Genomic DNA, 18,072 nt, shown 5'->3' with positions numbered 1-18,072 from the left:
TACAAAATAATGACACCCATTCGGACTAAAGAACACTCCTGAACACAAGCAAAACAAAAAATAAAAAATATCTCTAGTTTCCTGGCAACCAGGGCAAGGAAAATAAAATAGGTGTCATACTTCTTTTTGTCTCATAAATGAATGTTTCCAAACTCTTGGGAGACTCAAAATTTCTTCCCATCTTTGAACCCTGTAAGGAGAGTTTTTACATGGATCTTTATGTATTGGATCACGGACTATGGAATACACAACATTCTCAGTAATCGTTTTAACAAATAAGCAAGGAGAGATCTATGTATAACTCTTTCCTCTATGACCCCAGATATGAAGACAATAAAGCAAGATGTAGTTTTATAAAGTCAATGCTACAAAAGGAATGTGTAGGAGTCCTGTCTACATTAATGAATCCATTGTGCGACTTTGTTCTCACTCAGTGTTCTATTTCCCACTGCCTGCCTTTGTACGTTTTCTCTGATTCTGTTTCTCTCTTGGGGATGTAAGCATCATCTGTTACAGGCCATTGTTCCCTGCACCATTTTGACAGCCAGAGCAGAATGAGTAAGCTGTTGTCAGAGGCAGGCCTGGTGAGAGCAGGAAGCAGAAACCCTTTTTCCTTTGATGCTCTCTCCCTCTCATGACCTTTACATCCCCCCTCCTCTGCGTCCTCACTGCTCTGAGCTCACAGCTTCCCAGGCCACGTCCTATCCAGGCTTCCCTTTTCAAATATTGCCACGGCTTTGAGGTTACCCCCTCTTTTTATTTTCTAACAACTCCTCTCTTTCTTCAGGGCTGAGTGCAGCAGCAAAAGGAAATGATGGCCCTGGCCAGTTTGGCTCAGGGTCCCAGGTTCAATTCCAGTCAAGGCCTCGATCCCCAGGAGGGGACGTGCAGGAGGCAGCCAATCAATGATTTTCTCTCTCATCATTGATGTTTCTCTCTCTCTCTCCCTCTCCCTTCCTCTCTGAAATCAATTAAAAAATATACTTATATTTAAAAAAAGGAAATTATGGTTATCAATCCAGGTTCAATCAGAGACATGGAACCACAATGAGCTCTGGGATAAGCGGTTTGGAATTAGGCCTTACACCCTGATGGGAGGAGCCGGGAAGTAGCAGTAGGGAGGATGGAGGGAGATCAGAGAGTCAGCCTGCCAGTCTGTACATCTGCTGTCGAGGTGGGATGCGAAGGCAAAGCGGGTAGAGGAAGCCATGGGAGCTGTTGCCGGCATTGGCTGTGGGTCCACAGCCAGGCATTCTGGGATGGGCCAGGGCTGCTGTTGGTCATCGGGATCAGTTCTTGCTAGAAGACCTGGTCTCAGAGTACAGGAGGGCCAGGACAGGCCGGCACCGCTGGCACCTCTGTGTGTCACTGCATCTAACCGGGAAGACATTCTGAGAGCAATGGCTGCTGCTTCTCTTCCATCACCCGAATTTTCATGCGAGTTCCTCTTTTGGCCAGCTCTCCCCTGCAGCCATACCGGAAGGGGATTCTGGAAACGCAGTTTCCAGCTTAACCAAGTTGGCACTAGAACAACTCAGTGGAGTCTGTTTTGAGAAATTCATAGAGTGAAAATGCCTGATGTTCTCTGCGGACTCCCCTCAGAAGGATACTTTACAGTGAAGAAGGAACTTACTGATTCAAAGGGTCCCAGGCCCTGGCGGGCCAGTCAGGAATATATTAGGAGGGACATAAGGTCCCTGCTGCCCTTGTTACTTAACTCCAGGCTTTGCAACTTTTCCACCAGCAAACTCCTAATCACAGAGGGCAGTCCATGCAGACTCCAGAGGACTGAGCTCTTAGCCCAAAGGGGCCCACCACAAGCTCACAATTTATCTGAAGTCTTCTATGCTATCTTCATCATTCCTGCAAATCTTGTGCCTTCCTTTGGAACATAAATGTACTTGTTTTGGTATCTAGATAAATTTTAAGCTGCTTGGGAAATATATTTCTTAACTTCTGCTCCCCTCACCATTCAGTTGCATGAAAAAAAGCTGCATCCATTTATCCTATGGCTTTGAAAGCCCCAACCTCATCAGCATGGGTCCCCTGGAAAGGGCAAACCCAAGACTAAGAAACATGGACGTTCCCTTGACGCTGAAGCCATCAGCCACGCCCCTCCAAACATTCAAAGGGTCCGACTACTCTAATCATTAGATGGGACAAGGGTCTCAAGGTCTGGGCAGTCCTAAAAGTTATTTGTTGCTAAATGTTGCATAGTATTCTGTAAATGCAGCTGGAAACAGAATGAGCTGACAGGAACTCAACCAATGAAGGAGCCAACTGCAAAGAAGAAATCAACCTGCAATTGACCTAACAATGTATATCAGCAATGACTAAGCCTCCAGGGAGACAGCTTTGGACAAGAATCCCATCTCCTTTGCTCCTGCAAAGTAAATGGAACTTCCTTGTAGCTGTTTCTGAATAGAGCATCCCAAGCTTCGAACCCCTTCAGTGCCACAACATCAGGGTCAAGTCCAACCTCCCTACCCCAGCATCCAAGGCTCCATGATCTGGGCTCACCTAGCTCTGTCTGGTTTCCTGTCACTGTCACTCATCACGCACTCTCACCTCCGGAAGTCTCCCTTCCAGCACACTCCGGTGAGCCCCTGACCACCTGTGCTCTTGCTCCCATACCCTTCCTTGTGCTATTGCTTCCCCTCCCCCCCCCCATACTCCTTTGCCTGAAGAAACCTTCCTCAATCCTCAAGACCCAGCTCACATGCCTGTAACAGCCCTGGAGCACCCCCCTCACGTTTATTTGTACCATTAGTGCAGCCCTTTCCACTCTGTAATACCTGCTAGTAGTGTTTTGCCTGGTTTCCCAGGTAGCCTGTGAGCTCTCAGTGGCAGACACTGTCAGAAGCCTACCCGAAGGTCATTTTCCCCTTCATACTTGCAGTTGGATTTGGAGGAATCGCAGGAAAAACCAGCCGTGGTGACTCTACTGTCCTCTGCCAGTGAGTGATACAAGATTGGACGCATGACTCAATTCAGGTCACGAGGACGTACAGACTATGCACCAGGAAGCTGAAGCATAAATTTCATGTAACAATACCTACCCTCACTACATATAATTCACATTGATGTTTTCTATTCTATTTCATTTGGTTCTATTTCCATTTTTTTTAAATGCCAATTGTAGCCCAACAGAGCTCCTGAACCATCAATATCTTGTGACTCATAGCTTGAAAAAGCCTGCACTCCACTCTCATACTGTTTAATAAATATTTGTTGAATGATGGCTTTGGGTATAGAGACAGGAGAGGGACATCACCCAACACAAATAGATTCAGTCAGATATCTATCAGTTTCATCTGTCTCTTTAACAGCTGAAATAGCATGAAAAGGAAACGTGTTGTTTTAGCAAGATGCCGCCCGTGGTTTATTGAATATTTTAACGTATCAGTTTCCTAGAAAGAATGTGGTACAAGCTTTGATTTTACATTGTTTTGTCTTGAATAAGTCTTAACATTCCATCCTTCTTCGGCAGTTCTTACAGACAGGGCATGAAAGATAGCATGCTCCAGAAAACGATGAGCCCAGCGGCTAAAATGAGACAGCTCAATCTCAGGTCTGTGTTGACTCTTTCCTCCTCAATTAATCAACCATGAGCCTTTCTCGGGGCTTCCTTAACTGTGTGCTAGGGGGAAATGTGAATTTCAGGCTGGTTAGATAGATAAATGGTGGCTACCAAATTAGTCCCCAAATGCAGATCAGGCGATGTAGGTATGCTATTGGGTGGATTTAACATCATTCTGAAGCCTGTAGGCTTCTGAGCACCTAAACAAAGATGCTAATTCATAATTGGATCTTCTCAAATGACACTGAGGGGCTGGCTGTCCTGTCCGTCTACATTTGGGGACCAGTCTTGATAATGAAAAACCTTTGTTCACTAGGAGCCTCTGATAACCAACTGTGCACTCAGTGTACCTTCAGCTGGCACCACACAGCCCTTGGTCAATGATGGATGAATAAAGGCCCGCAGGGAGGGAGGGAGGGAAGGAGGGAGGGATAGAGGGAAAGAGGGAGGGAGGGAGGGAGAGAGGGAAAGAGGGATAGAGGGAAAGAGGGAGGGAGGGAGGGATAGAGGGAAAGAGGGAGGGAGGGAGGGATAGAGGGAAAGAGGGAGGGAGGGAGGGAGAGAGGGAAAGAGGGAGGGAGGGAGGGAAAGAGGGAGGGAGGGAGGGAAAGAGGGAGGGATGGAGGAAAAGAGGGAGGGATGGAGGGAGGGATAGAGGAAAAGAGGGAGGGATGGAGGGAGGGAGAGAGGGAAAGAGGGAGGGATGGAGGGAGGGAGAGAGGGAAAGAGGGAGGGATGGAGGAAAAGAGGGAGGGATGGAGGGAGGGATAGAGGAAAAGAGGGAGGGATGGAGGGAGGGAGAGAGGGAAAGAGGGAGGGAGGGAGGGATGGAGGGAGGGAGAGAGGGAAAGAGGGAGGGAGGGAGGGAAAGAGGGAGGGAGGGAGGGAGGGAGGGAGTGTTGGTGTGCTCTCGAACTAAGGAAGAAGCTAGGAAAGCCAAGCTCTCAGAGTGGCGCTCAGAAAAGGAAGGGAAGCAAGAAGAGGAAGGGCAAAGAACAGTTGAGGATATAGGACCATGGTGTAGTGGGAAGGGCTCTGAACGGGCAGGTGGAGGTATAGGTTCTGTCAATCTTGGTGTCTGATCAATGATTCTCTCTCATCATTGGTATTACTATGTTTCTATCCTCCCTCTCTCTGAAATCAATAAAAACAGTTTTTAAAAAGCATACCATGAATAAGGGGGAGGGACTACTGTAGTATAAAAAAGAATATCTGCAACTATGGGGGGGGGGACCTATTAAAACGCTCCTCCTTTTAAAATTACATATGTGTGTGAAGCTGGCATTTCCTTACACAAAGGCAGATGAAAAAGAACCTAAGGACCACCACACATCAGGGCAGTTGGTGCCATTGTCTGAATTCATCCTGAGGTGCCACCATTGCTTTGGCACCATCAGCGTAAACACAATGAAAAAGGAAAAATAAAGTCTTCATATTAAAATGAGAAAAGTCTAACCTCACACATTCCCTTAAATAAGTGAGGACGCACTCCAACTCCCCAGAGTTCCTGGGCCCATACTTTGAGAACCACTCAGGAGAGGCTGGGCAGCCTTCCTCTCTCTCTCTCTCTCTCTCTCTCTCTCTCTCTCTCTCTCTCTCTCTCTCTCTCTCCATTTCTCATTGGTTGTTTCAGGTTAGTCATTGGCAGACCCTGAAAAAATAGATTCAAGGTAACACATTGGGCTTCCTTTGATATCTTTAGAAGAAATGCTGAAAATATAACCCAGAATTATAACAACTATATTTCTCTTTCTCTGATGACCTAGTCTATAAAAATGATACATTTTGGTATATTTTAGTCATATTTTATGAAGTCTCTTTTTCCTTTCTCTTCTTTGTCTGCCGTTTTTAAATGTCCTTGAATTAGTAAGAATAGTGTTGCCCAAAATTATCAGGATTCCTGAACTTCATAACAGAAATTCCAGCAGTCCCAAAGCCTTCTGGGAAATTCTTGACCTGAAAGGGAAAGGAAATTCCCTTCTCCGGGAAAGCCGCCTGACTATTTCCATCTGATTAAAATGGCCACATACAGCTCGGTCACAAGAAAACAAAGCCCCACAGCTGGGGATTCCAGGCCTTCTATTCCTCTGTCCCCCCACATACACCTGGAGATGGGTCATTTTCTCTTTTTTCTGCTCTTTTCCTACTCCCAGCTTTCAAACTGCTTTCTGACCCTGGAATTTGATTCTCTCTCCACCTTCTTGGTTAAACTGACTATGGAAATTTCCCAAGATTCTGTTACTTAATCCTCTGGTATGTGCCATCTAATCTTCGTTTTTATTGAATTTATTGGGGTGACACTGGTTAATAAAATTACACAGGTTTCAGGTGTACCGTTCTGTAATACATCATCTGCATATTGTATTGGGAGTTCACCACCCTGAGTCAAGTCTCCTCCCATCATCATTTATCCCCTTTACCGTCTTCTCCCTCCCCTGCCCCCTTCCCTCTGGTACTCACGACACTGTTGTCAGTGTCCATGAGTTTGTTTGTTTGTTGTTTTTGGCCTAATCCCTTCACCTTTTTCACCCAGTCCCCCCAACCCTCCCTGTTCAAGTTATTCCTGTTGGTTTGTGAATTTGACTTAGACCTGGGGTATTGGCTCCTCTTCACCTCCTATGCCGCCAGTTTTCTTAAGTGATCTAAAAATTAAAAGCCTTCATCAGCTCCTCACCCTTGCACATGTGGGAGACACTTTCCGTAGTGTCAGCCTGGCTCACCCCACCCCTTCCTGAGATGGCCTCTCCCACCCTCAGGAATGGGGCCTGGCAGCCAGTTTTCATCAGCGACTTTGCCCTCCCCCGACCCGTAGCTGTTCGGGCCAAGGGTGGACACCTGACTCAAGATGGTCAATTCCAAGAACATGGAATCGGGCCTAATATGAATGAGTCGGTTCTTTTGGCTCTTGACTCAAAGATGGGCCAGCTCAGGAGCTGGGGGTGGGCAGAAAAATCTAGACGCTGACCTGCTGTGGAGAGGGAGGAAGCAGGCCTGCAGAGGGGAGAGGGGAGAGACCTTGAAGCTCTGGAGAGTCAGAGGAAATCTCTACCTCGGTTCCCAAAGTCTCTCCAGCTCCTTGCCCCAGGCCTGGGGAGATCCTGTTTCCTGTGGGTTTCAGAAAAGCCCATGTGTGCTCCAGAAAACTCCCCCTTTTGCTTAAACTGGCTCCCATTTGACCAAAACCCACATTACCCCTGCTGTTCTTCAGGACCGGGTACAAATAACCCTGCTCTGGGAAGACTTCCCTGACCCTTTCAGACACAGTGACCATTTCCTGTCCAATATTCCTATACTACCACATTCCCCTGTACCAGCGCAATCACCCTGCAGTACCACAGTCACCCTATAAACTACCACATCTCTCCTGTATACTACCACATTCCCCTGTACCAGCGCAATCACCCTGCAGTACCACAGTCACCCTATAAACTACCACATCTCTCCTGTATACTACCACATTCCCCTGTACCAGCGCAATCACCCTGCAGTACCACAGTCACCCTATAAACTACCACATCTCTCCTGTATACTACCACATTCCCCTGTACCAGCGCAATCACCCTGCAGTACCACGGTCACCCTATAAACTACCACATCTCTCCTGTATACTACCACATTCCCCTGTACCAGCGCAATCACCCTGCAGTACCACAGTCACCCTATAAACTACCACATCTCTCCTGTATACTACCACATTCCCCTGTACCAGCGCAATCACCCTGCAGTACCACAGTCACCCTATAAGCTACCACATCTCTCCTGTACTGCCACATTCCCCTGTATGCTACCACATTCCCCTGTATACTACCACATTCCCCTGTACCAGCGCAATCACCCTACAGTACCACAGTCACCCTATAAACTACCACATTCCCCTGTATGCTACCACATTCCCCTGTACCAGCGCAATCACCCTACAGTACCACAGTCACCCTATAAGCTACCACATCTCTCCTGTACTGCCACATTCCCCTGTATGCTACCACATTCCCCTGTATACTACCACATTCCCCTGTACCAGCGCAATCACCCTGCAGTACCACGGTCACCCTATAAGCTACCACATCTCTCCTGTACTGCCACATTCCCCTGTATGCTACCACATTCCCCTGTATACTACCACATTCCCCTGTACCAGCGCAATCACCCTGCAGTACCACAGTCACCCTATAAGCTACCACATCTCTCCTGTACTGCCACATTCCCCTGTACCAGCGCAATCACCCTGCAGTACCACAGTCACCCTATAAACTACCACATTCCCCTGTATACTACCACATTCCCCTGTACCAGCGCAATCACCCTGCAGTACCACAGTCACCCTATAAACTACCACATTCCCCTGTATGCTACCACATTCCCCTGTATACTACCACATTCCCCTGTACCAGCGCAATCACCCTACAGTACCACAGTCACCCTATAAACTACCACATTCCCCTGTATACTACCACATTCCCCTGTACCAGCGCAATCACCCTACAGTACCACAGTCACCCTATAAACTACCACATTCCCCTGTATGCTACCACATTCCCCTGTATACTACCACATTCCCCTTGTACTACCACAGTTACCCTATAAGCTACCACATCTCTCCTGTACTGCCACATTCCCCTTATTCTGCCACAGTCACACTCCCATTACTGCCCTTGGGCCCATGAGCATTATCTGTTTTCTCACCTGACTTGAGCCCTCCCATGATAGAGGCAATGTCCCATTCGAACCCTTTCTCTTATGCTTAGAACAGCACCTAGGAGGTGCTAAGTAGATCTTTTTGAATGAATGAATCGGTGAGATAGTGAATCAGTGAATGGGGAAATCACCTGACTATTATTCTCTCACTCAAAACTGCAAGTTTGACATTTTTTTAGCTGCTTATGAGAATTAGAACACAAGCACCATGAGATCAGGCAGTCGTCCGGTCACCGGTGTGGCCCCAGCACCCAACACAGCTCCCAGCAGAGCAGGCAAATGTTTATTGGAAGAATGAATCAGTTAGTAGGTATTCGAGGAAAGAGAAGGAGAGGGTGCTCAGGCGGCAAAAAATGTAACTCTTCACCTCCTGGAAGTCCTCGCCCGCCCGTGGATGGTAATTTTCTCAATACACTCCATAATTCTTGCCCTATTATCTGCATTCCTTTTTAAAGAAACCCTGCAGAGGAAATGAAGAGTTACAGACCCCGGGTTGCCCACTCCCACCCCTATTACTGCATTCCTGAGCAAGGCAGATGCTCATACACACACACACACACACACACACACACACACACACACACACACACACGTCCTGCTGTTAGTCCTTCCTCTTCCTCATCGCAGGAAAAATGCACTTCTCCAACAGTAATTCGCCTTTCCTGCTAAGGCGCTCGCTCTCTCTCTCTCTCTCTCTCTCTCTCTCTCTCTCTTCTCTCTCTCTCTCTCTCTCTCTCTCTCTCTCTCTCTCTCTCTCTCTCTCTTTCTCTCTTTCTCCCTCTCTCGCTGTACTCTTTCCTTCTGATGAGTCTGGGCCCTGAAATCCCTTCCCCCACCTCTCACCATCCATTCTGACTGGGAGCCCCTGGTAGGTTCTTTGCCCGGCACTGGCTGAGGTGGGAGAAAGAAGTGTGATTCTATTCATTCTCATAACAGATGTTTACTGAGTGTTTACTGAGTGTCCAATGCGTCCTGCATATTCAGGAGTTACTGGGACTATACACTGAGATGCCACAGTTCCTGTCATCAAATGACTTAGTTTTATGGTGAAAATAAATATTTAAATCCCATGGAATTAAGAGCAACACCCTTCCCCCAAAGAGGAGGCTAAATGGAATTTTAAAGAGATCTCTCAAGGAGTTATGAATATATTCACAGAGCTAGATAAATTTAGACTAACCTAGAATGCTTGGAATAACACATATATGGATATTAGATTGCTAGGGCTGCCATACAAAATACCACAGCCTGGCAGACTACGTGGCTTAAACCACAGAAATGCATTTCGTCCCCGTTCTGGAGGCTGGGAGTCCATGATCTGACGGTTGGCAGATTTGGTTTCTTCTGCGACCTCCCTCCTTGGCTTGCCACCTTCTCCCTGTGTCCTCACATGGTCTTTCCTCCATTCGCAAACATCCCCTGTGACTTTGTGTCCAGATCCCCCCTTCTTATAAGGAGACCAGCCAGACTGGATTAGGGCACACCCTAACAGAACCATTTAACTTGATCACTTCTTTAAAAGGCCCCGTGTCCAGCCCTGGCCAGTTTTGTTCAGTGGATAGTGTCAACCTGTGGACTGAAGGGTTCCAGTCAAGGGCACATGCCGGGGTTGTGGGCTCGATCCCAATGAGGGGCATATAGGAGGCAGCCAAGCAATGATTCTCTCTCATCATTAATGTTTCTGTCTCTCTCCTTTTCCCTTCCTCTCTGAACTCAATAAAAATATATTAAATAGCCATAACCGGTTTGGCTCACTGGGTAGAGTGTCGGTCTGCGGACTGAAGGGTCCCAGGTTCGATTCTAGTCAAGGGCATGTACCTTTGTTGCGGGCACATCCCCAGTAGGGGTTGTGCAGGAGGCAGCTGATCAATGTTTCTCTCTCATTGATGTTTCTAACTCTCTATCCCTCTTCCTTCCTCTCTGTAAAGAAATCAATAAAATATATTTTAAAATATTTATATACATATATAAAATAAATAAATAAATAATAAATAAATAAATAAATAAATAAATAAATAAATAAATGACTCATGTTCAAATACAGTCACATTCTGAAATGCTGGGAGTTATGGCTTCAATATATACATTTTAGGGGTACACAATGCAACCATTACAGTATATAATAACAAGCACATTAGAACCAACAAGAATCCTATACAATAAAAGGGTAATATGCAAATTGATCCTAACAGCAGAATGACTGGTCACTATGATGTGCACTGACCACCAGGGAGCAGACGCTCAACGCAGGTGGTCAGTGTGCTCCCACAGGGGGAGCTCCTCTCAGCCACAACCCAGGCTGATGGCTGCGAGCATGGTGGCAGTGGCGGGAGCCTCTCCCACCTCCTTAGCAGCACTAAGGATGTCCAACTGTGGCTTAGGCCCGCTCCCCATGGGGAGCGGGCCTAAGCAGTCAGTTGGACATCCCCTGAGGGCTCTGGGACTGCGAGAGGGTGCAGGCCTGGCTGAGGGACCCCCACACACACAGTGCATGAATTTTTGTGCATTGGGCCTCAAGTATCTGATAATAGGATAATGATTTAACTCATCCAAGAAATAGATACTGAGTGTTCACAGCGCCAGGTGCTGACACACTGGGTGCTGATTCCTGTCCACAGTAGAGTGAGGGCAGGGAGTTAGACAAATCGTAAGAGAGTCAGGCTAGCATGGTGCATCCATGCACAGGCTCTGTAAGCAGACTTCCCTTTTTATGAAATTGCTAACTGGATGACTGTTGCCAACTGTTTTAACCCCCCTGCACCTCAGTTTCCTCATTGGTAAAATGAGGTTCATAATGGCACATACCTCCTAGGCCTGTTTTGAGAATTAAATAGTAGTAAAGCACTTAGAACAGTAGCTAGCACATAGAACTATGTGAGTGGTAAATAAATAGATCTGTGAACCTCTAGAAGTCAGGCATTGAAAATGAGCTTTGAGTCCTGGCCAGTGTTCTCAGTGGTTAGAGCAGACGGCCTATGCACTGAAGGATCATGGTTTGATTCCGGTCAAGGGCATGTGCCTGGGTTGCAGCTTCAATCCTGAGCGCAGGAGGCAACCAATTGACATGTCTTTCCTCCCCTCTCCTCCCCTCCCCTTTCCATTGATGGAAAAAATATCTTCGTGTGAGGATTAACAAAGAAAATGAGCTTTGTGAAAATTCCACTAAATGAATAATTTTACCTAAAGTTTGATTTTGCACTAAGAAAATAGTTTTCCATCAAACAAGTTGATAGTTCATTCAGTCAACCAATCCCTCATTCAAATAGTCATTTATTCAATGAACAGTCAGCCATCATCTACTACTACAACTAGTAATGATCTGGTGATATTGCTTATTGATGCTGGATAAATAAAAGCTAAGGTCGCCATGCTTAGAATGTTACTGGCACTATCTCATTCACTTCTCATAACAGTCCTGTAGGGTAGGTCTTAACGGGTCTCAGCTTTAGGTATTTCCTAAACCATAAAGTGCTATGCAAATAAAATTGCATTTTTTTCAAACAAAAGAATTTTATATAGACTTTAAATTTTTCAGTATGTATTGGCCTTCCCTTTCCTGGTGAGGTTTTAGTACATCTCTTCTTTAATCGGGCCCCAATAGTCTAGGACATTGCTCAGGCTTTTATGTTTATTGAGCTTGAAGTGGCACTTGGGTGACACTGGGAGGAAGACATTACACTCCCAGCATCCCTGGTGTCAGAGCTAGATTGGTATTCACGCCAGGCACACACTGAACACTTCATCTTCCAGGCACACCATTGAGCCAAGGTGCTATATAAGTCAAATAAATAAGAAAACCACGGAAAAGCCCAGGGCAGTCCTGTCCTTATTTGGCACATGGAAATATAGTTAACTTTCTCTGAGTCCCTACTGAATGTTAACACCAGGAACTGGGAAGAGAAAGGAAGGAAGAAGAGACAGAGAAAGGCTATCTTGACTCTTGAAGTGTTTAATTAGTATGAGAGCCAAGAAGAAGCAGAAAAATATAGGGTGTCCCCCCAAAATGTATATACTCTTTGATTATTAATTTCAATGGGTTAAATCTGAAAAGAAATAAACATCAACTGAGCTATCAGCTGTTAAGTGTGTATGCATTTTTTGGGACACCCTTTAGTTATCAAGAAAGTATAAATAAAAGGGAAAAGCTAGCATTTCTTGAGCTTCTACCAGGTGCTAAGGAATGTGCTAGTCCAGTGGTTCTCAAACTTGGCCAGCCATCAGAATCACCTCGATAGGGGGCTTGCTGCAACACAGACTGCTGGCCCGCCGGAGGGGCTCAGTGGTTGAGTGTCGACCTATGAACCAGGAGATCACGGTTTGATTAGCGGTCAGGGCACATGCCCGGGTTGTGGGCTCGATCCCCAGTGTGGGGCGTATGGGAGGCAGCTGATCAATGATTCTCTCTCATCATTGATGTTTCTCTCTCTCTCTCCCTCTCCCTTCCTCTCTGAAATCAATAAAAATGTTTTGTTTGTTTTTTAACGAAAGAGACATAGATTGCTGGGCCCCACCCGCTGAGTTTCTGAGTCAGTAAGTCTGGAATAGAGCTCAATATTTTACTTTTGTTTTTTTACAGGGCTATCTGAGGATTTTATTACAGGTGGACTGGCCATAAAAGTATAAACTGTCATTTTTAGCTCCGTTACTTTTTTACTATTGATACACTTAACTGCAAAAAACTTTAAAAGATATGGATCTCCAATGATGGTGTATATATCAGAAGGTTAGTAAGAACTAATATTCAAAAGAACGCAAATCTGTGGAAAAGCTTTCTAATGAACACAATTTTAATATCATTCTGAACAGATTTAAATTATATTCACTCTGGAACTAGTAGTACAATCCTTTGCTGGTGGCTGACTATAAGATATCATACTAAAATCTGTAAAGTAAGCAAATATTTCTTATGATATGTATTATTTTTCCCGTTGGCATGTTCGTCCAGAGGTTTCCTTATGCAGTTCTTTAATTCGTCAATTCCTTCTCCACTAATTGCAGAGGTGGGGATGATATGTTGTAACGCCACAGTCCTCTCTGCAATCTTTTCTTTTCTTTTTTTCAAATAAATGCAGCAAATCTGTAGGATTCTGGAGTTGGTTCACCAGTACATGGAATTTATTTTAGACGTCTAACAAGTCCATTGTATCAACAGCAGAAAGGCAGATTTTGTCTGAATTTTCTCTTTGTACAACACCAACTCTTCCGTAAGCAGTAATATCGTTTCAAAAGCAGTTCTGTATTGATTTAGGGATGAAAGCTGAAATCCAGAAATATCGACAAAAACAAAAGCAGTAGCTTAGTTCTTCCTATGTGCCTGAGGAATGTGTGGCCCATTCCTTTGTTTACAGGTGCTCCTTCCATTAAGCCAGGAAGATCGGCTACTGTTATCTGTTTGAAGTCTTTATACATCTTTCCAAGTTCAGGCTTCACTGTTGTAAATGCATAATCTATAATGGCAGGTTTTGCATGAGAAATCTGACTTAGCAAAAAGGATTTCCCAACATTTGGGGACCCCACTAAGCCTGCATCAGCTGTAAGTTTTAAATCGAGGTGAATTATTTGTTTCTGGCCTTTCAAGGGCAAGACACTTATAATTTACCACCAAGACTTCCTTCAGCTACTAAAATTGTCTCTCTCATTATTGAGTCCTCCTATAATGTTAGCCTTTCCATCAGTTACGGACATACCCACGGGTACAGGAATTTCACAGTCTCTTCCTTTGGAACCCGTTAGGGCACTATTCTAACTGCTTGCTCCTTCTCCAGCCACAAACCATTTCTGAGCATGTCTGTCTTTAAATCATTTTAAAGTCATTCCCTTATGAGCTGCAACACAGACAGCACCACCTTTTCCACCTCCCACCAAACAAGGGTCACCACCCCGCGTCTGCCTCCCCTGATGAAGTCACGTTATCGACGAAGTTTCCATACTGTCCGAACAAGCACAACTGCCGTGCACGGGCTGCGATGGGCCAGGACTCCACGAATCACATTTTCAGAGCGTCCAGGTGGTGCTGATGCTGCGGGTGCAGGAACCACACTTTGAGGTCCATGCGAAGTTGGTCATCTGTGCTAGAAGGCATATATTATCTTATTTAAACATCTCAGAGCAGTGTGAAGTAGATATCATTATCCCCATTTTGTACATGAGGAAAGTAGAATCCAGAGAACTTTCAGAGCTTGCCTGAGACCACAGCTGGTGAATGCCAAAGCCAAGCCATGCATTTAAATCTAACTCCAAAGTTCAGTTTTCTTGCTATTTCACCACACACACACATACATACACACACCACCACCACCACCACCACCACCCCACACACACACACTTCCTGGAAAAGGAGACCTAGAGTATTATCTGAACTGGTCAATGTTGTCAGAATCTTTAGGTTTGACAGATGTTAGTTAAAATCCTATATAATAAAAAGCTAATATGCAAATAGACCGAACGGCCGATCGCTATGACGCGCACTGACCACCAGGGGGCAGACGCTCAGTGCAGGAGCTGCCCCCTGGTGGTCAGTGCGTTCCCACAGAGGGAGCGACGCTCAGCCAGAAGCTGGGCTCATGGCTGGTGTGGGAGCCTCTCCCACCTCCGTGGCAGCGCTAAGGGCCCCTCAGGGGATGTCCACCTGCCGGCTTAGTCCCGCTCCCCACCCCGCAAGGGGTCCCAGACTGCGAGAGGGCGCAGCTAGGAGGCAGCTGATCGATGTTTCTCTCTCATCGATGTTTCTAACTCTCTATCTCTCTCCCTTCCTCTCTGTAAAAAATCAATAAAATATATTTAAAAAAAAAAAAAAAGAGTTCTTTGTGACCTAGCGGAGATGGAACATCTCTGCGTAAGCTCTGTAAATTCCAGTGATGATCCTGAACCAGGATCTGCACTGTTCACCAGTCACCTTAGTAAATAACTGTGGAAAACAGGCCTCCAGGGTGTCAGAGTAAACAGGCATGGGGACATCGTTTCAGATCGCATGCTACTAAAGTAATAGATGGTTAACAGTGTTTTCCAAAGGGTCCAGAATGGAGGAGTCAGTGATCCTGACCAAAGCTTCCCCATCCTTTGACTCTACCTCAGAAGGCAAAAAACTCCTAGGTGGCCTGCCACCTCTACTTCCTCTACTTCCTCCTTTCATAATGATGGAACCTTGTTACAAATCAGATTTTCATCTGATCGTCCCTCTTCGCCTTCCCATAAACCTCCTGCTGCATGAGAAGTAATTCTATTAAAATGTATAGCCCTAAAATAAAAATGTATAACCCTAGCTGGTTTGGCTCTGGATGGAGCGTGGGCCTACAGACTGAAGGGTCCCGGCTTAAATTCCAGCCAAGGGTACATGCAGGCTTGGTCCCCAGGGGGGACGTGCAGGAGGCAGCCAATCAATGATTCTCTCTCACCATTGATGTTTCTATCTCTCTCTCCCTCTCCCTTCCTCTCTGAAATCAATTATATATATATATATATATATATATATATATATATATATATATATATGTATATATATATATATATATATATAGAGAGAGAGAGAGAGAGAGAGAGAGAGAGAGAGAGAGATATTTGTTTTTAATATATAAAAGCAAACACTTCAAGCTTAAGTAGTTTTTCTCATGTGAACAAAGGAACCCTATCTTCCCGTTGAATTTTTGTTATCTAAAAGACATTAATTCATACACAAATTACCAATTTAAGGAATTGGAGGGAAGGTATTACTATAGATTCTACGAAGGTTAAAAGGATGATAAGGGAAATTTATGAACAGCTTTGTACTAATACATTTGACAACTTTGAGAATTTGGACAAATTCCCTAAAAGACACAAACTATCAAAGCTCACTGAAGAACAAAGAGATAACCTGTGTATCTATCCAAGAAATTTAATTTATAGTTTAAGACCTTCCCACAAAGAAAACTCCAGGTCCGGATATCTTTGCAGGTGAATTCTACCAAACATGTAAGGAAGAAATAATGCCAGTTCTATACAAATTCTTTTGGAAATTGAAGTTACTCCTAAGTAACTCTTGAAGCTAAAATTACATTGAAATTAAAATACTTTAGTTCAAGTTGAGATCAGAGACTGCAGGCACTATGAAAGGGAGAAAGATGTCTTTAATCCGTTTTTGTTGCTGTTGTTGTGTATGGTGTAAGATAGTGTCCAGTTCCATTCCTCTGCATGTTGTTCAATATCCCCAGCACCGTTTATTGAAGAGGCTGTCCTTTCCCCACTGTCTATTCTTGACTCTTTTGTTATAAATTAATGAACCATACATGGGTGGGTTTATTTCTGGGCTCTCTAATCCATTCCATTGATCTATGTGTCTGTTTTCATGCCAATACCAGGCTGTTTTAATTACTATAGTTTTGTGCTAGACTTCGAAATCAGGGGGCATGATGCCTCCAACATTGTTCTTTCTCAAAATTGCTTTGGCTTTTCAAGGTCTTTTATGGTTCCATACAAATTTTACGATTTTTGTTCTATTTCTGTGGGGGAAAATGCCAGTGAAATTTTTATAGGGATTGCCTTGCATCTATACGTTACTTTGGGTAATATGGACATTTTAACAATATCAATTCTTCTTATTTGTGGAATATCTTTCTACTTACTTGTGTATTTTTTATTTGTTTTCATTAATGTTTTGTAGTTTTCAGTGTACAGGTCTTCCACTTTCTTAGTTAAATTTTTTCCTGGGTATTTTTTATGCAATTGTAAATGGCATTGTTTTCTTACTTTCTCTTTCTGATAATTCATTACTAATGTATAAAAATTCAACAGATTTTTGCATATTGATTTTTACCCTGCACCTTTGCTGAATTAATTGGTTTTTTGGTTCTAACAATTTTTTGATGGAGTCTCCAGGGTTTTCATGTTCTCTGCAAAAGTGACAGTTTACTTCCTTCTAGGATTGATTACTGATGTCTGACGTGGGCGTGATGGGCCAGTGGTAGTCCTCTCATCCTAATCTCTTTATCCCCGCTTTTAGACACGAAGCCTCAATAGGAAGAAATAAGATCATTTAGTGGGGGTTAGGGACAGAGTGTTGAATATGATTACGGAGTCAGGGCAGGTTCAGAATCAAAGTGGTTATTTTTCTTTTCTTGTCTTTAATGATCATTCCCAGTGTTGACAATATGCAAGAAAATGACACTCTCAGACACTGTTTTTGAGAAAGTGAGTTGCCACAACTTTCCTGAAGGGCAGTTTGACAATATGTAACAAAAGGCCTTAATAGTTTTCACACCCTTTGACCTAGAAATTTTACTGCCGGAAATTTATCCCAGGGATATGCATGGAGACTTAGCAAAGGTTGTTCATGGCAAGTCTGTAATAATAGAATATTGGAGACAACTTAGGGGCCTGCCTATAAGGGATTAGCTAAATGCGTGTGCTATTCAATCAATGACCTGCAGTCATTTGATTATTACAGAATACATAAGGGCTTGGAGAGAAGTTCATGAAAAAGTCTGGAAGTAGTATATTCAGTAAGTCTCATTGTCTATTTTTTCCCCCAAAAGAAATTTATGCATATAAATATTAGACATGGAAAAAAGGTCACAGTAGGTATAGCAAAATGGTGACAACATTAAAATATTAATATTACCTGATGGTAAAATTACTTTATATTTTCTTCCTTTTGCTGATCTGATTTTTCAAAATTTTCTCTAAGTAATTCATATTTTTTAAAGAAAGAGGTTTTAATAACAAGTACTTTTAATCCAGGTGGCCAGATAAAATACACCATGGGACATATTTATACCACAACCTTATTCATTGTTTCTCTGACATGTAAATATTAGTGGGCG

At 44.2% G+C, this 18,072-nt stretch overlaps 1 pseudogene; it reads right to left on the bottom strand.

Annotated features, from left to right (window-relative positions):
- Positions 1–13,083: 13,083 nt before the first annotated feature.
- LOC118668607 lies at positions 13,084–14,327 on the bottom strand (annotated as a pseudogene).
- Positions 14,328–18,072: the final 3,745 nt, after the last annotated feature.

The sequence above is a fragment of the Myotis myotis genome, unplaced genomic scaffold (assembly GCF_014108235.1).
Source record: "Myotis myotis isolate mMyoMyo1 unplaced genomic scaffold, mMyoMyo1.p scaffold_m19_p_13, whole genome shotgun sequence".
NCBI classification, from domain to species: domain Eukaryota; kingdom Metazoa; phylum Chordata; class Mammalia; order Chiroptera; family Vespertilionidae; genus Myotis; species Myotis myotis.
This window is presented reverse-complemented; position numbering and strand designations above follow the sequence as displayed.